General features: G+C 39.3%; 1 protein-coding gene across 2 annotated transcripts in view; it reads left to right on the top strand.

Moving 5' to 3' along the window:
• Window positions 1-17,073: 17,073 nt before the first annotated feature.
• The window catches only part of LOC122816680 (kelch-like protein 20), a 745,290-nt gene continuing 737,692 nt past the window's right edge, over window positions 17,074-24,671 (top strand). The window contains exon 1 of one of the 2 annotated variants that reach the window (XM_044089646.1): window positions 17,074-18,077. The gene's annotated coding sequence lies outside the window, so the exon portion shown is untranslated. The remainder of the gene's footprint in view (window positions 18,078-24,671) is intronic. The other variant, XM_044089647.1, reaches the window with a different exon arrangement.

Raw genomic sequence — 24,671 nt, 5'->3', positions numbered from 1 at the left:
TATGTTGATTTAGATAGTCTTTATTCCAATTCGTATTACGTTTTAGATAAGATAGTGGAACAGTTGGGTAATACCTACTTATGCCAAACCTCAGACTTTCATACCTTCAGAAGTAAGGGCATAAATCTAGAAGCTCTTCAGAATACAAGTAGTGTAGTACAGAGCTAGTAGAAGATTCAGATTTTTTTCTCAAATGGGATAAATTGTTTTACAGAGTAATATAGGCTGACCATTTACAATATACCACCTCAAGAAAGGTCAACTCTTCTGTTGGGACATCCTAAATCTAAATCCTGTATTATTTCCTCTGCCCAACATATGTCTCAGAGACATCAGCACTTGACCACACTGCCCCCATTAAAGTCCAAGCCTAGAAACAGTTTTTTTCAACAGGTATTATTAATTTTCCACCCTGTATTTAAGGAACTTCGATTATCTGTTCTGAATGTTGCCATTTTTGGACTTCCTTTGTGGTGCAAGCCTTACAAATTATGACTGTGCTTCCAAATTCTGGGCAACACAACACGACAAAGGTACTTAATGCTGCATCACACAAAGAGCTCATCCATAGATCAAACTTTTACAGATTAACTTTAAAACATTTAGAATAAAAATACTCAACATTATACAATCTACATATTTAAGTGGCCTGATTCAACAGTAATTATGATGCAATGAATAAATCTTCACTTTCACACAAAATGAGACACATGATTAAAAAATTAACTTGTGCAAAAAGTAGAACTCAAACACTTGCTAATATGTGTGCATTGCTGTGGTTTAGATAATGCAATAAATGTACACTGGATTCCTATTATGTAGCAAACCATCAACAATGTGTTAATATACAAATATTGCCCAGTACAAGCATATTAAGCTGCTGTGAAGCAGAAACTGGAAAAAGAAACAACTGACCACCATTTTTTTGCACTCACTAAATGTGATTTTGCTGTTTAGTAAGCGTAATTTAAAAAAAAAAAGTAAATTTAAAAAACAGCTAGAAAACATAACTACAGTAGTAGCAGTTATAAGTACTTATCATTTTAGTTATCCCTCTCTGTGTGGTTTTAAAAAAGCTGCTTTAGTGATTTATAAAAATAAAAATACAATAATGTAATTCTGGGAGAGAGGTGCGTGTGTTTGAGTGAGAGATGGAGATCTCATACCTCTCAACTTTTTGAAGCAAGCATTCAGATTCCAAAAGGCTTTTCATCTACATGCTTACCTGAATAAGAAACATTCTACAGACCACCTGAGGGTCCAAGCCCTCCCTCCTTGCTAATATGAGAAAAGGGAAGAATATAACAATACAATGTATGGACAAATCCCTAGGAAATTCAGTCACAAAACATACTACTGATTATTTTTGGAATCGGTTGGGCTAATTTCCTGTTAAAGATACATGCAGGTCACTACAGCAATACTGTTTACCAACAGACAGCAAGACCCTCACCCAAACTGACTCAATAAAATGCTACGGCAACCATCTATGTTTTAAACTAAACTTGCATAAGGCATTCTGTATTACGATCATATTATATATCAGTTGAATTTCTGTAATTTATTTTTCATTTTAATTTTTACTAAATGAAAGGGTCATTAGCTCATAAAAGCAAGGAAGCACCTTAATATAACATTTTTAAAGATTTTTTAATCATATTTTGCTGTATTTTTTATTTTTTGTATATGTTCATTTTTATAAATATTTTCTCAGAATGATGCCTCAGATGAAAATGTCTAACAGCACTTTCAATTTGTACATCAATGTTTAGTAATACTTGGCTGTGACTTAAAATTTTACAATTCTATTACATTTCTTTCTTTCATTCATTTATTTTGGTGGCAAGAACATGGAGGATACCTGCATGTATCTGAAAAAAACAAGCTGTGGCTTCCATGCTAATTAGATGAAAGCTGGACACCTAATCTGATGAGGTGTCTCAGGCCAATCATAGTTTCCATGCTAATTAGGTGAATGCCAGACATCCAATCTAATGTGGGTTATGTTTAGATCAATCATAGCCCTTCTCCAGTTTCAAGCCCCACCCCCAATAATCCAAAATATATTTAAGTCAGCATCTCACTGGATTGTTACTGTATGAAAAGCACTCATCCATCGTTAATAATAAAGGATCTGGATTTCAACTTATAAATGGTCTCCATACTTTAGTGTGAGAAGACAAGCAGCCAGTAACATACAATTAGTATAGTACTCTTTTAGAGGCTCCAAGTGGGCTAGATCAGCAAGAAATATTGCCTTTTTTTAATCTTTTTAAGACCTGTAGTTTCCAACTGTCCTTTTCAGGGCTATTAATTTGATTTTTTAACAATAAAAAATATGAAACAATAAGGTCCAGCTTTACCAACAAACTGTAATCCTCAGCAATTTACCAGGAAATAAAATCTCTTGACCTCAAGAATATGAGGTAAATCAGACATGCTCTACAAAATCAGGGAGGGTGGTATTAATGCTTTGCACTGTATGATTTTATTTCCATTCATTTGAGGATGATGATAACAGCTGCATTCAGTAAAGAAAGTAACTAATTGTTGGGCACATGAGTGTACACAAGTGTATGCATATGTTCAAGCGTGCATGTTTGTCAGCCTGTTTCTGCCTCTATGTGTGTAGATGTGTGACTTTTTGTGAGTGTGTATGTGTTGATATTAAATACTTACATAACTTATATTTTCAATGTAAACTACTTTCTCCAACAACAGTTACATATGCTACAGTTACTTTAAAACATTAGATGCAGTAGTTTACATAAAAAAAAAAAAAAATATATATATATATATACTAACAAAAACGCAAATATGAAACAATGTAACAGGTAGTCCATTATCTAAGTGCAATAATGCCCTCCAGAATGTGTGTTATTGGGGAAATAATGCCCTTCCAGGCATGTAGAGGCACTCCACACAGGCCTCACAAAACCCCTGAGCAGGTGTAATTTCCCCAACAACACACACACACACACACTGCTTGGCATTATTGCTTGCTTGGATTATAAAAGTTTTGCGAGAAACTGAGCTGTTTTGTTCAGTAGTTATACAACTAGTAGGTTGCACAAGTTCTGTCTGGCTAGCAGCTGACTGACAGAGGCACTGGGTTGATTACCTTAGATGACAGCCCTTAGTAATAGCCGGTGTTAGGTATTATTGTTCTTCTGTCAAAGATGCAAGGGATCTGGTTACTGTCATCACTTGACAGATCACTCTTTGGTTTTATTTGAGAAGACCTCTATGGCCAGGGTGAAAAAGTAATCCAAACAAATGGAGTAGAAGGAACAGACTGACCTTAAATCTTCACCAAAGTTAGTCACTGTTCTTTTAAACATCTTTATTAAATCATATTTTAAACAATGTAGGTACACATATATTAATAGAAAACAATTCATAGTAACATTTCTCATTATCAGTTCCAACATTGCATAGCTTGATCAATTCCTATCTACCCTTAAACCTCACTCTTCCTTCTTAACATGGTTCTGCTTATATCATTCCACAATGTTACAACTGCCTCATGTACACAGACAACCCTCTCATCCACCCAACAAATTCCAACACATGTGAGAGATGCAACCATATAGCCAAACTGGAGGCTAAGCTCTCTCAACTCAGTACTGGCGTAACCAGTCAGGAGGAGAAGGAAACCACACTCACTACAATTCCAGTCTCACTTAGACCTAGCATGACAGCAAACCAAACACATAAACACACAAAAACATACTCGGAGGCTCTAAATAAAAATCTGCCTAAGCAGCAGAGACCTCCAAAGCAGACACCCAAGCAACCGCTACCCCAAAACAAAACACGTGCAACACATAGCTCACAAAGCCAGTGTGCCGAACAGTCACAGCCCTTAAGGCTAAACAACACACCTGATACACTTGTAATAGGTGACTCTATTGTCAGGCACACTGACGTCCCGCTCACCAGGCTGAACAAGGAGAAGGTCACAGTGAGCTGCCTGTCAGGCGCTAGGATCCGCCACATAACACAAGCACTCAGGTCACTCCAAGGCAAGTACAAATATGACTCAGTCATTGTCCATGCTGGTGTGAATGACCTGAGATGTACCTCCCTGGACTACATGAAAAGAGACATAGAGGAGCTCTCTGAGCATGTAGCCCAGGCCGGTATAACCCTGACCTTGAGTAGCATCTTACCCTCACCAAGAATGATGCCACAATATGAAGACAAGATGATCAATTTCAACAATTGTCTTAAGTATTGATGTCATTCAAAGGGGATCCAATGCCTGCCAGCCTGGGATGACATGCTCGACAAGCCACGATGCTTTGCTAGGGACGACTTGCACCTGTCACCCCTGGGCTTTCGGATATTGGCAAAGGCTCTTGCCACCCCCATAGTGCCTTTTTTAGGCAAGGCTCAAAAGACAAACCCACCTCCATAGGTATCACAATGGATAAGAAACTAAGAGTAATGCTACTCAACGCCAGAAGTCTAAACCTCAAGATGCACGCACTTGAAACTCTCCTTAACATGGAGAATATCGATATCTGTGCAGTAACAGAAACCTGGTTCAAGGCTCCCGAGAGCACCCCAGCACTACCAGGTTATACCTCATACCATGCTTTTCGGCCCCAAAACTTGGACCAAACCACAAAAGGAGGGGGAGTATCAATATTCGTCAAAGATACCCACACCTCCAGGTTGGTGGCACAGCACAAAGCATCAGAGACTATCCATGTGCAACTAATAGTGGGTAAAACTGCCTCCCAGTTTATAGCCTGCTACAGACCACCCTCCCAAACCCAGGAACCCCACTCAGCCTTCCTGAGAACACTGGAAAATATGAAGGTCTCTCCAAACACCATTATATTGGGCGACTTCAACTACCCAAACATAGACTGGGAGCATTACTCTAGCTCCAACACCCTAGCCCAAAGGTTCCTAGAATTTATAAACTCAAATGCTATGGAACAACTTGTTACCACTCCCACAAGAGGGGAAAACATACTGGACCTGATCATCATCAACATGGGGACTCTATGCTCCAGACCAGAAGTGTATCCCTCACTGGAAAGATCAGACCATAAACTAATCTCACTGGATATTCACATCCCGACCCCACCCCCTGCCCAGAAAACCACAGTGAAAAACTTCTCTAAAGCAAATTTCACACTCCTCAAAACCGAGGTGGAATCCTTCAAAGCCCCCGGGCCTGTGGAAAATACGGCCCACACTGCAGAATCTTTTATAAACGCATTCTATGAACACCTTCAGGAATACATGGATCATGCAATCCCAAATAAAACCAAGACCCAATCCTCCAAAGGCAGGCGTCCTGTCTGGTGGACCCCAGCCATAAACAAACTATACAACAGAAGGAGGAAGCTACTACATGATAGAGTAAAATCCCAAAAAGGGAAGGCATCTCTGATCAGTATTAGCAAAAAACTACGGGCACTCATAAAATCGTCTAAGGCCAGCTTCGAGAGAAAAACTGCACAGGACACTAAGGATAATCACAAGGCTTTCTTTAGTTATGTTAGGAACCTGGGTGGGAATTCCCAGATATGCTCAGAATTAGTCCAAAATGACAAAAAATACACCGAACCCACAGACATTGCCAACATCCTAGCTGACAGGTTCAGCGCAAACTTCTCCCACCAAAAGAGCAAATATCTATCCCAGCAGAGTGCTGCCCCCCTGACATCTCAGATGCTCAGGTAAGAGCCGCCCTCTCCAAACCAAAAAACATAGCATCAATGGGACCAGATGGTGTCCCGGGCTGTGTCCTACATGAACTCCAAGAAGAGCTAAACCCAAACATAAAACTACTGTTCAATCTCAGCCTTACTACAGGATATGTACTCAAAGAGTGGCGTACAGCAACAGTGGTCCCTCTCCACAAAGGTGGTGCCTCAACAGATCCTGGAAACTATCGCCCATAAGCCTGACTAGCTTGGTCTGCAAAGCTATGGAAAGGATCATCATGGACCTCATAAATAAAGATATTGAGGACCTACAGACACTGGATCCTACCCAGTTCAGCTTTGTTAAGGGCAGATCCTGCCTCTTAAACCTGGTCAATTTCTTTGAAACAGTCACCAAGGCCATTGGCGAGGGGAAGGTGGTCCACACAGCCTACCTGGACCTCGCAAAAGCCTTCAATACAATACCCCACTCGGGCATTATAGATAAGCTCACCAGCTTAAATATAAACCCCTATGTCACTAGATGGGTTGCAAACTGGCTCAAGGACAGAACCCACATGGTTAGAATTGCTGGAGCCATGTCAGACTCCAAACCAGTTACAAGTGGTGTCCCACAAGGCTCAGTCCTGGGACCTCTCTTGTTCGGTATATATTTCTCGGAGGTACAGGCCAACATGGAAGGACTGTGGCTGACCAAGTTCGCAGATGACTGCAAACTGGGCGCCATAATTGACTCTCCAGCCATCACAAGCATCTTCCAAAAGGGCTTCATAGAAACAGACAACTGGTGCCAGAGCCATGGCCTCAAGCTAAACGCCAAAAAATGTATAGTCATCCCCTTTGGCAAAAACAAAGTGCCCACAAATTACCACATAGGTGGTAATCCATTAGGTACGGAAGAAGTAATTAGGGACCTGGGGACCCAAGTTGATAGCAATCTCTCATTTGACAACCACGTGGCCAAAGTGGTTAGAAAAACATTTTATATAGCCCATCTAATTATGAAGGGATTCACATATAGATCAGGGGAGGTCATCGTGCCTCTTTACTCATCCCTCATCAGGCCCATAATTCAGTACAATGCCCCTTTTGGGATGTACCTTACCAGACACCTGCAGCAACTGGAAAGACCCCAAAAGTACCTCACCAAGAGGATCAAAGGGCTCAAACAGATGCCATATGCTGCCCAGTTAAAGAAACTCCAGCTCTACTCAGTGGCATACTGCCTGCTCAGAGGCGATCTGTGCCTGACGTATAAAGCCATGTCCAACCCGGAATTAATGGACATGCTGCACCTCAGAAAATCCAAATCCCATCGAGCTCTGGCTCGACAGACTTGAACCTCAGCACTGAAATAAATAGGACATGCTGGAAGGACAGATTCATAACCCAGAGGCTCCCTTCACTCTGCCTAACCTGGACTGGGATTTTATCCCAGAGTCCCTCATTGACTCTCTTCAAGAGGAATCTTGATGAGTGGATGGGAGATCATAGGTTTACGCCAGGTATCACTTCTGTGTCACTGTTAGACAGAGGCACAGTATACTAACCTCGAAAAAGGGCATAGCAAAATTAATTTAAAATGGGTGGCGAAAAACAAACACACTCTGGCTAGGCTTATAAATGCCCTAGGGGAGATAGCCTAGTATGAACCTATGAACAAATTCCATGCATTTCTATGTATTATGTTCCTTCTCTTTCCTAAATATCTGCCAGCTCTTAACACCCCCCCCAAAAAAAATCTCCCCCAGTTACAACTATCTTTTCCATTACACCTCCAGCATTTAGTATCTGCATAAGGAAAACTATCTGATGTCTGCTACGGCATAAACTAAATATGCAAATACTTTCAATAAAAAAAAAAACAAAAACTTAACCATCTGCACTTTTTACATACTTGGGAGCCTACTGATGTCCTCCCACTGTTCCACTGTAAATTGCCTTTCCATTCTGTCTTCTCAATCCTTTGTAATCTATTATTACAGATTCTTTAGTTATTATGCAATATTTTATATGCCCTACTAATTATCCCCTTTTAACAGCAGCTTCTGTTCTAGGTTCAACTAAAAACTCTACCAGAGCTGGTCTTTCACTAAGCATTCCCCTATTCCTTTCACTTTGCCAATACTCTTATCAATTCCTGGTAGGGATGGTAGTCTCTAACCTGCATTCCAAACTTCTGCTTGGCCTAATCCAACTCTATGACTTTTCCTTCCCTTATTATTTGCACCCAGTACCAAGGTCCCATTCAAATTTATGCCACTACATTCCAGTTCACTCTTGTCTATTTTCTGTGACCCTACTTAAAGTCATTCCTATGGTAAAATCTGTCTATATTCCTGTTGGCTTAGTTCTCAGAGTATTTTCTGCTACACTGTACATACAATATGCTGTGTGGTTGTTACTTTTCTCCTTAAGTGCCTGCACCCAAAATCCTACTCTCTCCTTATTTTGTGACCCCCCCAATTTCAACATCATTTCTTTCCATTTTGATTTGTAGTCTTCTGCTTGTGCTATATGAGCCGTAACTATATAGCTCTAAAGTATTCCTTCAAATACGGTAATCCTAAATCACCTTGTTCTGTGAGGACAAACAGCATATCCCACTTAACTCTTACTCTCTTTCCCTCCCAAATAAATTATTTCAATTGTTTATTATGGCCCAAAGCTTCTCCTTAGGCAGATAAAAATATGCCTGACCTACACACAATACTAAACCTACTAAAAAAATTTTCACTACTTGTATCTTACTATCCATATCTGTCTTCAACAGCTTCCAACTTCTCACTTTTTGTATTTATCTTTTGTTTAGTTGCTTCCCAGATAACCTTGCCTGCCATAATAGAATCATTTTTAATCCAAACACCTAAATACTTCACCTTATCATGTCTCCATAAAAATGGGTACCGTTGAACCAGTTCAAACACGGAACATAGTTCACTGCTATAGCCTTTGTTTTATCCTCATTTATTTTACAACCCCCAAAATTTAAATTGTTTCAAAATATTACATAACACTGCAATATCCTTTGACAGCTTTATCAAATGCAAAATAATATAATCTGGAAATAAGGCTATTTTTTTAGTACCATACCAGTTATACCGTTGAATTTATGAGTCCCTTATTTTCTTTGCCAATAGCTCTAAATATAAAGCAAACAGCAAATGAGGAGGACACCCATGCCTGGTTCCCTATTCAACCTCAGCTTGTCAGAGAAGAACCCTGCCACCTTGATTCTTGTCTCTAAACCTTCATATAGCTTCCTAATTAACCCAATTATTGTTTCTTAAAACGTATATGCTGCCATTACCCTACTCATAAAATAACAGCTAGCTTTATCAAATGCTTTCTCTGCATTAAGACCAACCAACAATTACTGGGTCTTCTTGTACTCTGCTTCCCTTTGGAATATAATGATTCTGTTAAGTCTGTGAAATGTTTGTCTCCCCTTGTTCTATTGGAAGGATCAACTTATCTCACTTAACTCTTGCCCTCTTTCCCTCACAGATAAATTCCTTCAATTCTTTATTATCCACAACTTCTACTCAGATTGATAAAAGTATGCCTGACCCATGCACAAGACTAAATGACTTAACAACATTTTCACTGCTTGTATCTTACTATCCATAAATAAGAGTTTCCAGTTTCTCAATGTTTGTATTATCTGTTTAGTCTCTTCCCACATATCCTTAGCTGCCATAACAGAAGTCTTTTTAATCTATATTCCTAAATACTTCTTATTATGTCCTCATAAATATGGGTATCATTGAACCAATTCATGTGCAGGTACATATTTCATGACTACAGCCTTTGTTTTATCTTTATTTATTTAATAACATGAAAAAAAACCTGAAACTGTCTCAAAATGCTCCACAACAATGAGATGTCTTTTTCTAGATTTATCAGATACAAATTAATATCATCTGCAAATAAAGCCAACATTTCTTGATTAAAATACCAATTATATCCTACTTCTGAATCTCTTATTTTCTTTGCCAATGGCTCTAAATATAAAGAAAAGAACAAAGGGTAAATAGGACACCCCTACCTGGTTCCTCTTTTCAAACACAGCTTATCTAAAAGGAACTGCTCACTTTAAGTCTTGCCTCCAATCCTTCATATATCCTTCTAGGGTCTATATCAGAACAAAGAAAGTGCATATGTGCGACTACATAAAAGTCAACACATAATACGCAAAACCTGTAAATAGCGAATGGCCACATAATCGAATTTTTAAATAGTGAAAAAAAAATCACGTGGCCATTCGGAAAAAAATACAATTAAAAATCATTATCAGGTGGGGGGCTTCACCCCCCACACCCCAACTAAATATACCAACTCTGAGATTGCACTATAGCAAAGGAAAGGGCAACTCCATGTAGTTGGCCAACTACTTTCTTGCCCTGTGACATACTCATCAAATCGCTTAAATGCAATTCGATGAACATGTGTCAGTCTTTAGGTGTTTGCTCAAAAGCACTTTCGTGCTTCTAATATAGACCCATCCTTCTAATGAACCTTATTATTGTATCAGGGAACGCAAATGCGTCCAATGCCCTACTCATAAAATCTAAGCTTACTCTGTCAAACTTTCTCTGCATCTAGAACCACCACCAACAGCAGTATTTTCTTACACTCTGCTTCCCTCTGGATCTTCACTATTCTATTAATATTGTCAAATGCTTGCCTCCCCTCTACAAAACTACACTGATCCACATCTATCAATTTTGGCAACATCTCTGGAAGTCTTTTAACTAGTACAGACAGACACTTTATAACCATGGTTTAAAATTGAAATGGATCTATATGAAACTGAGTCTGAAGGGTCTTTGCCATGTTTAGGTAACACAGCCACCAAGCTTTCTTCCAAGATGTTGCTGCTTCCCCTCATTTTAAAATACTATTAAAGAAAATCTTGCAGATCTTTATCACTTTATTCCCTTCTGATGTCAAAACTTCCACAGGAATACAATCTGTTCCTGAAGACTTTAGTTTAATTATACATCACTGTTTTTATTGCATCACCTTTTATTTTAACTGTTGGTTGTGGGATGCAGTCTACCTCTAACCTTGGCTTTAATTAAGTCTTCCATAAATATGTCCATTTGTACAATTTCTTGATTTCCATGTTTCTTTCCTTAACACAAATTTTCATAAAATTTCCAGAATACCTCTAAAATCTCTACAGGATATTTAGTTTTTTTTTCTTGTTATAGGTTCCTTAAGTTTGGTGGCAATCCTTTCTCAACATTCTATTGCCAAAGTCATTGTGCAAAATGGTTTTGTGCTGTGGACTTATCAAAAAAAATAGTAGCTTAACTCCAATATTTCTAAACTCATGCATATTATCCAGATACTCCATGATTTTCTCTTTAGCCCTCCGCATTTGCCCCCCTCTTCTTGTTCTGTGAGACTTCCCTTATTCTCCAGTAATTTAACCTTTGTTGGCTCCCGTAATTTATATTACTTCTTAACCATATCTCTTTCTCTGCCCTATTTTTAAATACATCTCTTTTCAGCTATTGAATGACAATTCAATCAAATGGGTAAAGACTGAAAGCCAAGCACCGAAAGTTCACTTAGTGAATGTTCATTTCAGTGAATAAGTGAGACAGAGAAAGTGACTAGTTGTCCAAGACTTCCCTGTCTCACACAATCAAATATTTCAGATCCACCCAAGTCGGAGCTTTGCCCCCCACACCCCCAACTATATATACCAACTCTGAAACCACACTACATGGGAAAAGGGCAGAAGGGTAAATGCTGGACAACTAATTACTTTCTTCGTCTCACTTGTTTGCTGAAATGAACATTCTGTAAGTGAACTTTTGATACATATGGTTCAATGTTTAGCCGTTCGATTGAATTTGTATTCTGTGGTGTGACAAACTGAGGTACTGCCAGCCCAGCTAGCTGGAATTTTGTAAATAATTATATATCATTTGTGAATGTCAACATGATTAATGTGCTTGTGTTACAAATGTATTAGAACTGTATGTTGTCTACATATCAAACTGCTGGTACAGAAGTGTGTATAAAGTATTTAGCTTAAAGATGTACCACAGTGTACCCTACTGGAAAAGAACAGAAATGTGTATACACTATTGTAACCGTGTAAATGTATATAGTTTAACAATGGAAACTGGAACCTAGAAGGTTAACTTGCAAAACTTCAGAAAATGGTTGAAATTAAATTATTTTATAACTGTGCCATAAAATATGGCTTCAATGCAGCAAGGAGACAAGATGTCTAAAACTAGGGAGCGTTCTGCATTGTCTTGTGTTTTGTTCCTTTATGTCTTCCAGCAGCTGCAAAGATCCGAGGGCTATGTGTTTTTCACAGGGAGATGCCAAATGTTGGCAGTTTCTAATAAAGGGGGTTTAGCTTGGGAACTAAAGTCATATGACAAAAAGTGATGTCATCCTACAAGCTAACCCAGCAGTAATATCTGATATTAATTTAAGAAGTCTCCAAGAGAGAGACAGTGCATTTTGTATTTTGTCTTTGACCTGACAGCATCAGCTGGGAAAACACACTCACCACATCTGTCTTGCCTGACTCTGTAAGTAAGTTAAATAGGGTACAATAATTTCTCTTAGATACAGTTAGGAATACAGTATAGCTTAGATGTTTTCTGTATTTATTTGAGACTGTCCTACAATGTTTTTAAATATTTCCTGTGATTTTGAACTCTGACGTTACTGTGATGATTTACTGAGTATTTTATTGCTCTTTTATTTATCATTAAATATATTTAAATTTTTCATTGTGGTTGATATTTGTGAGACATATTTAAGCTCTTAGAATACTTGCATATCTATTTGGTGACACTGTGCAGAAAACTCCTAATAGCCTTGCTCTTGGTCAAACTACCATTTGCATTGACAGTAACATTACACAGTAGGACTGGACACCCTTAGTTAAGTACCTTAAACGTAGCTGATAAGAGTTGGCTGGTGGTAGTGATAACTACCTTACAGTCTGGGCAAAAGGGGGCATAGCTAGTAAACCTGTGCCAGCCTTTCCCAGGAGTGTGTGTATGTGTCAGATTCTTGGGCAGGGACACGAAGCACAGGTTGGACAGAGAGGGAGCTGGAGGTGTTGGCTTGGCCACTCAGCTGAGACCTCAACTCTATAGCTGTCAGTGGGGGGTCTTATTGGGGATCTGAAAATAGAGGGAGAAGCCAGCCCCAGACTGACTGTGGTCTGTGTGCTCTTAAGGGAAATTGCACTTTACTGTGTGTGTACTTGTTATCCTCCCAAGTGTACGCCCTCCACTGGTGCTACTGGTGAGGACTGAGGCTCCTTAATTATTGGGCCAGTGGTGGGGCATCACATATTAATTGGTGGGATATCCACATATTAGGATTCAGTGGTGTGGATATTGAATTTCTGCAACCTGTAAACAGTGGTCACTAAAGAAGGTGCTTGTACTCTCAATCGGCCACACAGTGAACATTCAGAGTCTCATATCCCAATAGTTTTATTTATTTTTTGTTAGCTTAGTCCATGCCAACCTGACTAAAGCAGTGATGACTGCAGCCTTAGTCACAGCTGCATCACATACCAGCAACCAGGGGGACAATCAGACTGGCCTTGGAGATGTACAAGTCTCAGAAAATGGACAGTTCAACTTTTCCACAGAGGACTTAAAAATCCATCTGGAGTTAAAAGAAACTTGATATACTGCAACACCTGCTTTCTAAACAACTGACAAAGTACTTGTTTAACATCCTTAACACATACAACAGTTACTGAAAGGACTCTCCTCACATTTAAAATGCCCCTGACTACACAAAACGTTCCCCCCATTTAGTTTCCTTCTAAACACGGATATAAAGTGGGCTATATGCTTTATAGTTCACCCACAAGTTTAACAAAGTCAACAAAAGTCCAGTGGTTTTCAGGCACTTTTTTTGTAAAACCATATTTTACAAATGTGATAAGATGTTTTATAATCTTTAATTTATTCAATAACTTCAGTTGCTGGTCTTCTTCCTGTTTATCTCCATCTCCAAACAATAGACTCTGGTTCAAGTCCAAGGTACTGCTGCTTCTTCTAGTCAAGTCCTATTTTTTTCTGTCTCTCATTTCCCTTTGGAACACACAAACATTACCATCAGAAGAATGAGAAACAGAGTCCCCTTCAGCTTGCAAACTCATTTTTTGTTGGATAAACTTTTTTTTATTTCCTCTATAACCTGTTATGAGTTAAAAAAAATTACTTTGATCCTACAAAAAAAAGACACCCCAAAGACAACTGGACACAGCAGCTTGAATTTCGCACCTTCTTGTTGACATTCCCTGGTTGCTTTCTTCTGCCTGGTGTAGAATGAATACTCATTTTCTACAAACACTCTGCTGTTTCCAATTTTTAATCCTTTGCCCTTTTGCCACAATTTTGTCAGGATCCGCTCTTTCTACTGGCATAATTACATCTTTACTAATAATGGTCTTGGCTGCTTTCTCATGACCAGGTTTGGAGCATACACTCAATGTGCTCTTTCAATTAAATTTTGCTGTGGATTACCAGTCCAGTTGTTTATTTGTGCCTTCACAACATTAATACAGTCTGTTCCTTCCCCTTTCTCTGGCACAGAAGAAAATCTCAGATTTTCTCAGCACGCACTGTCCTCTAACTGTACTATTTTTCAAACAGTTCTTCTTGAGAAACTGCATATTCAGCCAGTTTTTATTCATGTCAGCCTCTGATTTTTGCAGCTTAATCAGTTAATCTGAATGACTAGTTAAAGCTTTTTCTATTTTTCCAGCCCTTTGTTGTTCAAATTAAAGTCCTTCAGAGTTTCAATTTTTTAATCACCTATGTGCACATTTGATTTATTTTTCCCCTAAATTTCTGAAAGCCATCTCCTGAACCAAAGCTGAAACCTGAATTGCTTTTTGCTGAACGGCTGTAGACTCTTTACAACACAGTATTTTCTCTTTACCTTTAAGGGTTGATTTTCTTTTAGATTTTCCAAATTTCTTCTTTTCTGATATCCATGCAGTGTATTTACTAGCCAGTAACTGAACTTTACCAAAAATATTTCAATGGCACTCCTTTTTCTCAGTTTGTTTTCACATTAGGAGAGCTGAAGTTATGGTGTTGATCAGTACACAGCCATCTTGGAAGTCCCTCCTTTTAAAATGTTAAGTAAAATATTCCTGATCTTTATTACTTTTTTAATCTTAACTTCCAAATTTCCTAAAGAATGCCATCTGTTCCTGGACACTTTGCTGTTAATTGATTATACATCTAATTTTTATGTCATACTTTCTCATCTTGGTTATAATTCTTAAGATTCATCTTCCTCTAATCTTAGCTTATTTAAGTCTTCCATAAATATTTCCATTTTTGTCTCCTCCTCCCATTCTATACAGATTTTCACATAATTTCTGAAATATCTCCAAAGCCTCAATAGGATCTATGGTAATCTTTCTAGTCACAGCCTTCCTTAGTTTAGCAATGCCCCATTTCTATTTTCTGTTGCTAAATCATTATGCTAATAGTTTTTCTGCTCTAGAGTTTAACAGGGAACTTTTGTCAAATTATCTTATGACACACAAAATATGTAGACTCTAGATCCTTAGCAATGTGGCATTATCAAGGGTAGAATGTGCCTTTTTATTTATTTTTTTCCTAATGCTTACCCGGATGGTCCAGTTGAGCACTCGGGCCCATTTTCAGCACAGGCCAGGGGAGAAAACCTCTATTAATGTTACAAAAAAAAATTATAGAAAAAAAATGTCAGTTTCTTTACATTGAAAATGGGGTTTTAGAATCATGCAATGGGCAATACAGTCAAGACAGAGGTTAATACAATTTAATCTCATCTCCTTCAAAAAAGCTCCCAAAGCCCTACCCGAAGGACTTCCCATCTGCTCTGCTTATCTGGACTCAACCAAAGCACTTGATGTAACCCCTCATACATCATAAATAAGCTAACCCAATTAAACACGATCTTTGTAGTTTGCTGGATTACTAACTGGTTATCAACATGAACACACAAGATTAGAATAAATGGTTCCTATTCCAAAATCAAATATAGAACTAGTGTCATCCCTCAAAGTTCTGTCTTAGGCCCCTTCTTTGGAATCTGTTTCAGTAAAGTAAAATGATAGCCTTTGGCTAACTTAATTCAAAGACAACTGCAAGGTAGAAATGATCCACACTCCCCTCCCATTTACTACTGCAAGGCCAGCATGGCCTTGATCACACTAAAAGCTGGTGCTTTAACCACGTCACCCTAAATGCAAAGAAATGTAGCATATTTGCCTTTGGTAAAACTATTGTTGCTGCTGCAGAGAATCTCACAAATGGAATTCATCTTAAGACTCATCATAACCTGGGATTTAGGAACTTGTACAGATGAGCCGTACTTCCCTCAGCACATCTCTAATACTGTCAGAAAATTCTTCTGTCTCTATCTCATCTGCTGAGTTTTCATTCAAATCCCAAATCCCTTTATTCTGCTCTCATGTTTTCCCATCATAAAATATGTTGTGTTTACTATGTTTAACTGTAAACAACTCTGCCAGTTAAGAACACAAACCAAAAAATAAAATACAAGGTTTAAAGAGCCATTCTATTTTCTGTGACTTAAAAGCTCCCGCAAAGTGATCTGCAACTTGCCTTCCAAGACTCAAGCTATGACAAACTCTGCTCGCCACAACCTTCTTTTCCCTGAAAACCTTTGGGGTAAGTTTGTCTTAGGCTTAAAACAGGCCAATAGATAAGTAACCACCTATGAACCTATATAAAAAAAACTCCTCTGGTTTTACCAGTTTCAAGGACCTAGTTTTACATCAAATTATCGTGCTCTGATTAAAGATCACCCAGCAGTTCCCCTCGTCTATGGAACATACTTCACCTACACAAACAGAAAAAAATCCTAGCAATGTTCAAACTTTCGTTAGATAGATGGATGGGATCTCATAAATCATTCTGGGAGTCACTGGCTCCAGATTTCTAATTAAACCAAACTAAACATCACCACTTATCAGTCTTCCCTGTTCCATCACTAGTTCGCTTCCCCCCTTTTCTGCACCGTCTCCGTATTTCCCATCCCCAATAATCCAAGCTGAAATATGCTGCCCCCCCCCCACCAAAAAAAAAAAAAAAGAAACAGTCTCCTATCAACATTTTCTGAATTATCAGATAACGTTCAGCGGTTTTTTTTCTCGGGTATTTCTAGATAAGCCTAAAACTGGAGACATACCGCTGCTTTGGTATAAATCTATTGTCTCTTGTTTGACAATTCTGTAGATTAGTGATAAAAATATCGCCAAAAAAGCTCTTTGCAATGACATCAAGTCAGTCATTAACTTAAACCATCCAAACACCACAACGATGACTATCGTTGAGTCATTACAGCTGTTAGCTGAAGCTATCGCCTATCAGTATATATAAACAGTAGCGTTTGTATCACAGACGTGAATTAATTGTCGGTGGTGAAAAACAAAAACACTACAGTAGCACGAGGAAGAGAAAGGATTATAAGGCACACATTGCTGCAAAAGTACTTTTTAATATGATACATCTAGGTTTTATTGGCAAGAGGAAGTTGGCGTGGGTTTCTTAAGATTAAGCATTTAAATACAGAATAAAGGTGTATGTACTTGGCTTGGGAGAGGGCAGGGGCAAAACGTAATACGGTCAAAGATTATACTAGATGCGCGCTTTTAATAAATAGGGCTAAAATCAGTAAAACATTAACATTTCCCTGCTACGTAGGTCTACCATACAAAAACCAAGACCTGGTTTGACGCTTATCAAAAAATGCCAAACACAAGGCCATGCTGCTCTTTGTACCCCAAATTTCGGCCGCAGTCCGTGCAATTGTGCGCCTATTCTTAAACAAAGCCAGAAGGCCAGGAATCCACGAACTCTCGCCCTGTTGCAACGGGCAACGAATATTTTGTGGGCGGAGCAGGCCGTAACAACCAGCTTGGCTACGACGTTGTGTTCGGGTGTTCAAACTCGAGTTTCATTAATATTTTAATGAACAGTTTTGTACCAGTTATGTGTCATCGCTACTTACAATCTACTTAGAAAAGTAGATAATATTTTGAAACAAAAACTGAAACACTCGATAGCTTATTAACCAGCGGCTGCCAATTTTCTAGACTAGTCCCCGAAATGTAATGAAATCCAAGAATATTGCGACATCGCGGAAGGCAAAAGAAGAAAGGTAGTGTTTTCTACAAGCACGAGTGATGGACGGTCCGAGGCCCAGGTCACCAGTTATGCAGGTTCACTGTTTCGTCTTATTACCGGGAGCGAAGAGGGTACCGCATCTTTCCTAACGCATAGCGTTACCGGAACAACAAACGTGGAAGTATGCAGACGGTTCCACCCTCCATGTACCTGGACGTGTTTTGCCAGGAAGGTATGACGCTGGGGCGTTTTAGTCTGTTAAGACAGATGTGTTGTACATTTACGGTGTTATCCATCTTGTGCAAAAATACAGAGCAGTCATTAATTGCGTAACGTTTTACGTTTTCTGATGGTGTTGGGGGAATACTCTGCCAAGTTAGTTTTCTCGAGCTGCTTGGAATTGTACCTCCCAAATGTTCCTGATTTAGACCGAAATTTTAGTTGTGTTCCTTCTAAATTCATCTTAAAACTGAATACTTTTGGAGCAGTGTGGTAGTCATTAATTTACATTCTTTTATTCTCAACTTGACAGTACTAAATTAACCCTCTCAACTGCCCAGATTTTGATCAGTCTCTCATAAAATTTGTGGTTTTCTTGCAATTCACTTAAGATTGAAGTAACTAAATAATGACATACATTTCAGTTGCAGACTTCAAACCCTTCAGAAAATGCATGGTAACACAAAACATTTTTATTCTAGCAACATTCTAAATTTAGAAGTGCAGTTTTTAAAACAAAATGTCCCTGTTTTTTTGTCCTTTGTACCATTTTTGGTTTTGTCCAGATTTCTTGAGCTAAGAGGTTGAGAGCTAATATTTTAAAAATGTCTCTGGTTGGTTGGGAACTATGCTTGGAATTGAGTTAATACAGTAACGGAGCAGCACTGAGCTGGTTGTTTCAGTACCTTCAGCTGTCAACAGCTGAAATGTTGTTTGCATTAAAATAAGGCAACTCTCCTGTGCTTCGGGCGTACGAGTGGAATCAGCAATTTCTTCTAATGACGTTTGCCAGATTAGGTTAAAGTTTGCGTTTTGCCTTCTATGTTTTAGTGATGGACTGAGAAGGATTAAAATACCGATAAAACAATGTATTCTAGCTGGTATATGTTTGGTTCCACTGTTCAAAGGTAACTTTATAGAATGGGTGTATAGTACCAATTCTGGACAAACCCAAAAGTGGTGGTGGGGTAATTTTTAAATATTGCTCTTATTTAAAAAGTTACAATAACGTTTTACATCGGAATGCATTTACTGAACAAGAAGTATTAAGACTCTGTCTGATGTTGCTGACTGTAATCTTAAGTAATTTACCAAAAAATGTAGGAATAACAGGGCTAAAGGTATGAGGTAAAACCAGGGACAGTTGAGAGATGTGACTTCAAAAATTATTACTTCTAGATTTAAGATTTGGCCATTGTGCCATTTTTGTACACCATACAGACAGAAGTTTGAAAGGCATACTGCCTTTTTGGTGAAATTCAACACACTTAAAGTCTACAGATTTTGCCTTGTCTCTGTGATAATAAACTTCCATTGTCTTCATTTTGTAGATGTGTTATTACTTTTCTCTTCATCGAAGTTATTTTAAAGCAAGGAGTGTTGTGTTTTAATGGAACGTCTCCAAACTGTAATGTACTTAAACAAATCACTCATTTTTTCTGTCAGTTTAAAAGTAGTGTAAAGTAACTGACATGTTTTCAGTGGAAGCATGTTTATTTTTTTTTTTTTGTGGGGATGGCACAGGTTTTAAAGATCTTTTTACTGTATTTGTTTCTGTCAAAAAAGTAACTTTTATGGACCGTTAGTGCTTACTGACAATTGTTGGTTGTCTTCCCCAGAAAAAGGGGCACCATTTTCAGCTTGACCATTGAACAGACCACTGGTCCCATGGTTGGTCCTTCTTCCAGCCACAAAAAGAAAATGTTAAGCAAACAGCCTTGGTCTCCACAGCAGGCTAGCAGTTAGACTCAGCCACAGCAGGCTAGCAGTTAGACTCAGCCACAGGTGGGTGACTGTTATGGCCATTTGTTGTACCTCAGACCACTCATTTTTTTACCCTGGATCCCTCTGGTGTAGCACCTACAGAACTATGGCTTGTGGGTTAACCACGTCCTCTGTGGTGGGCAAGAGAGAGGCACTCTTGTCAGACCTGGCAAAGGGAACAGGGAAGGTTTCATTGTTGTGTCAGAATACTGTGTTCTCTCGCTGGAGGGGCAGCTGCTGTCATTAGTAACATGGTTGGCACCATTTTCCTGTCAAAAAGAAACAGAAAACAAAAGTGTTCTCCAATTTCGGTACTTTTCCGTTAAACCCCTATCATGTGTGCTGGGACCCGGACTGCCATGTCTTGCCCTGATTCTTTCCCCAGGGCTTGGGATGTGACATGGCTTGGAGTCTTACTCATCCTCCAGCATCCTCCCCGTCTTCCTGCCCATTATTGGCCGTTTTTGGCCTTAGTTGTAGCCCCACAGCTTAGGGTCAGTGCCACACTGTGGTTTTAGCAGACCTTGCGGGCTTACCTGTTTTCTCACTGTCCTCCCCTTCCCTACTACATGGGTGCGGGTGAATACTTTGTGTTGCTGTAGGACCAGACTTTCCTTTTTCACACACCTGCCAGTCTGACCCTACCTTCTCCTGCATTTTTGGGGATCGTTCTTCTTTTGGAAGGGGTGTTAGGGACACACGGTGACCTAAACCAGCAACAAGCAATTGCCCACCGACGTGCAGTGGTGCAAAGGAGAGGACAGTGGAAGACAAGTCAGACTGCGAAGTCTGTGAAAGACCAACCCTGCTGTCCACAACATCTGTTAACCTGGGACGGTCGGCAGTGGCCAAGCAATCTTCTGCCGGTACGATAAAAGTTTACGTCAGAGAAACCCATCTGCCCCATGTAACACTTCTTCCCTAGAAATCGGGGGCTGCAGGACACTGTCGATGCACGGCTCAGTGAATTCACTGCATGGGTCTGAGGACTCATTCCAGAAACATGGCAATCTAGGATCGAAAATGTGTGGTAGGGGTTTAACGGAAATGTACCATGCATGCTGGGATGACCCGTACTGCTGTGTTTTACCCTGATTCTTTCCCCAGGGCTTGGGATGTGACACAGCTTGGAGTCTTACTCATCCTCCAGCATCCTCCACGTCGTCCTGGCCTTAGTTGGATAGAAGTAGTTTGCTTCAGGTTGTTGATCCTTCTTGTAATGTAGTTTATGATAAAAGAAGGAGGGTTCTTTTCCTGAAGAGATTCAAGAGTCTGAATCTGAACAGGAAGATGTGTGGATGGATACTGTTTTTTTCCTTCAAAGTTCTTATTCAGATTCAGAGGAGAGCTCTGTCTGATTCTCCCTGTGGGGTTTTCTGTTTCTCTGAGACTGTTGCTAGAATGTGCCAGTGTTTTTAGTGGAGTATACTGAGGTTTCTCAGTCCCTTAAAGAATATTAGGAGTTGTTACAGAAGGTTTTTCAGAACCCACACCCATTCCTCTAGTTCTGTCAGCTTTGGAGGATGTGTGTTACTGCCTGCAATTTCCCTGATAGCCAGCTGCTAAAAGGCAGATATGATGTATAAAGTTTTTCTGTCTTTTAACTTTTTATATACTTTTCCCAAACCTGATCCAACAGTTAGTAGCTTTAATTAATTGTGCTGGTGCTAAACATTTACTTAATTCCAATCTTACTTTTTCTTATAGGGATGAGAAAATGATTGATAACTATGGTGAAGAATTTTTGCAACTTTGATTTTTAAAATTTTGAATTGTCAGACTTATGTTAAAGACTGTTCTGATTAAATTTTGAAAGTATGAGGAAAGTGTTGTCTGCAGTTTCTTCTTGTGAGGAAGAATCTGCTTTAAATAGTTGTGTTGCACAGGTCACTACTTATTGTTTGCATTGTGTGTATGAATACTGATGCTTCTTTCAGGGTAATGGCTATTGGTACTGTTTTAAGGAGGTTTGCATGTCAGAACCTCTTAGATGATAAAAATGAGATTTTAAATCGCCTCAACAAATGTCAGGTAAACCAATGTTTACAAAGAAATGGCAAGAGGGTTCCAAAAATGAAGTTTCGAACCTCACAAAACCAAGGACAGCCCAAGAAGTCTGAATAACTATTCAAGAGACCTTGTGACCTCCTTCCACCCTGGACCTCTTTTTTTTTTTTTTTTTTTTCTTCCAGAATGTGTGAATCTTTATTTTTCTGTTTTGTAACAGATTGTTTCAGACAAATGGGTTCTGAAAATCATTCTTCAAGGTTACAGATTGCAGTGGAGGGAAATCCCTCCTTCTCCAGGGGGGGGGGGGTCTTCATCCTCCAGATCAGACTCTCTTATTCCACCTCTTCTTTGTCACATGCTGTCCCAAGGAGTGATAGAACACGTTTCTCATGTTTTTATTCAAGGGTGTTCCTTATGCCAAATAAAGAAAATGCTTAGGGACCAGTTCTGGATCTTTCTTTTCTAATCCTGTTTGTAATAGTGCCCAACTTTCATAACCTGTTACCTCTTCTGTGTCTTTCAAGTTTCCTGGTAACACCAGGCTTAAAACATGCTTTTCATTGCATCCCTATTCATCCAGGTTTTAGATGTTTAAGGTTTTGTGTGTCTGGATCACATTATCGGATCTTTGCCTTACCATTTGGACTACCCACTGTACCAGGAGTATTCACAAAGTGTTTAGCTCTGGTTATAGCTCATTGCAGGCTACAGGATATTGACATTTTTCTATGTTTAGACAATTTGCTTATCTTTGCAGAGCTTTTTCAGTGTCAGAAATCTCTGCCTTGGGCGAGAGATCTCTTACTCAGGCTGGAATTCCAAGAGAACATTCAAAAGTCTTTCTTGACTCCTTCACACAGGATTGTGTTCTGAGATGTCAGACAACTCAGTTCAAATAACTTTTCTTCCATGGAAAAATACATCTTTACTTAGAAATATTTTTAAGGCTTTCCACTCAGACTATGGTCACTGAGAAGGAATACCTCAGGATTTTGAGTCTCATGGCATCTGTGATTCTCATGATACCCCTTACAAGACTCAACGTGAGAATGGTACAGTGGTATCTGAAATCTCTTTGGTCCCAGCTTCAACACCCTTTATCTTTTCAAATCTCACTGCTGGGGTTTATCAGAAACATCTTTTGGTGGAGACAACAGATGTCCTTGAATCTAGATGTCCCATTCTCCCTCCCTGCTCCAGTCAGTCGGTCACCACAGATGTTTCAGACTTTGCTTGAAGAGCAGTTTCAGTAGGGATGAAAGTGGAGGGGTTGTGGGATGCCAAGGACAGACACAAGCACAATTATCAAGGATACTTGTCGTGATCAAGGCACACAACTCTCTGAACCATCTTTGGTCCCTGGGACCTTTTCAAGTGGTTCCAGACATTACCACAGTCGTGTGATACATCAACAAGCAAGGGAGAACCATGCTGTACTTCCTTTGCAGAATAGTCTAGGTAGTTTGGGATATCACGTCACAGTACAATCTTACTCTGCTGGCATCCTACATTCCATCCGAGCTAAATTGCATTGGCACACAATCTGAGCAGGGCCAGGGCAGACCCTTACGAATGGGAACTAGATTGGGGGTCTTCCAAGATTTGATCCATGTGTGAGGAGCTTTTTTAAGTAGACCTCTTTGAGCAATCATCTGGCAGGATTCTCTTCTAGGACTCCATGCAAGAAGGCCTAGAAGACAGATGTGTTTTTTCTTCTCCTTGGGCAGGAATGTTCCTGTATGCCTTAGTACCCTTTCCACTAATATCCAGGGTACTCCTGAAGATTCAAAAGAAATCCCTAAAGATCATTGTGGTGACTCCCTTCTGGCCCAGGGGACCAAGGTTCTTCCTTCTTTTGGAAATGGCCAGAGACAATTACCACTAACTTCCTCTCAGACTGGACCTACTTGCACAAGAAAAGGGGTGTTTCACATATCCCAGCATCAGTCCTCTTCAGTTGATAGGGTCTTTATTCCTTTTCAGTACCTGTTTTCCAAGAACGTGCGGCAAATACTAGTGGAGGCAAGAAAGCCTGTTATATATATTAGCAAATGGAAATGTTTTCTAGTTGGTGCCAACAACATAACCAGCACCCATTCAGGGCTAGTTGTTCTCTTGTTTTACTATATTTGTGTGAGTTGCCATCCTATGGCCTTTCTTATTCCTCCATCAAGGTTTATTTATCAGCCATTTTAGCATGTCTTCCCATGTGTCCACCTCTTTCAATGCAGTTTCATGTCAAAATGTTCTTGAAAGGCATTTTGCATGAGACTTCCAAGAAAACCATTGGCACCTCCTTGGGATCTTAATTTTGTGTTAGAGTAGCTAACATTTGCTCCAGTTGAACCAGCTGAAATGGATAGCTTGACGTTTTTGGCATGGAAAAGAGTTTTACTGAGTGCTCTGACTTTTGCAAGAATGGTGTCTGAGCTGCAAGTTCTTATAAATCAACCATGTGTAATTTTCCCCAGGGACAGGATCTCTTTGAAAACTAATCCTTCTATGTCTAAAGCGGTGTTACAATGTGAGGTATTGCCAGCTATACCAGGAGAATTAGGACAGTGAATGTGTATATGCCAGCATAGCTAGCTGTAATTTTGTAAATAACTGTATGTCATTTGTACATCAAACTGATTTGTACATATGCTTGTGTTGAAAATGTATTTGTAAAGTTGCTTGTGTTAAAAATGTATCAACAGTGTGTCCTATTGGACAGAAAAGAAATATACATAGGTTCATAGGTTCATAGGTTTGTACTAGGCTATCTGCCCTAAGGCATTTATAAGCCTAGCCCAAATTTTTTAACTACCATACGCCATATAATGAAAAACCA

Source organism: Protopterus annectens, chromosome 12.part0, assembly GCF_019279795.1.
Source record: "Protopterus annectens isolate FY-2018-M chromosome 12.part0, PAN1.0, whole genome shotgun sequence".
NCBI lineage: Eukaryota > Metazoa > Chordata > Ceratodontiformes > Protopteridae > Protopterus > Protopterus annectens.
Note: the sequence above shows the minus strand (reverse complement) of the source record. Positions and strands in the feature narration are given on the sequence as shown.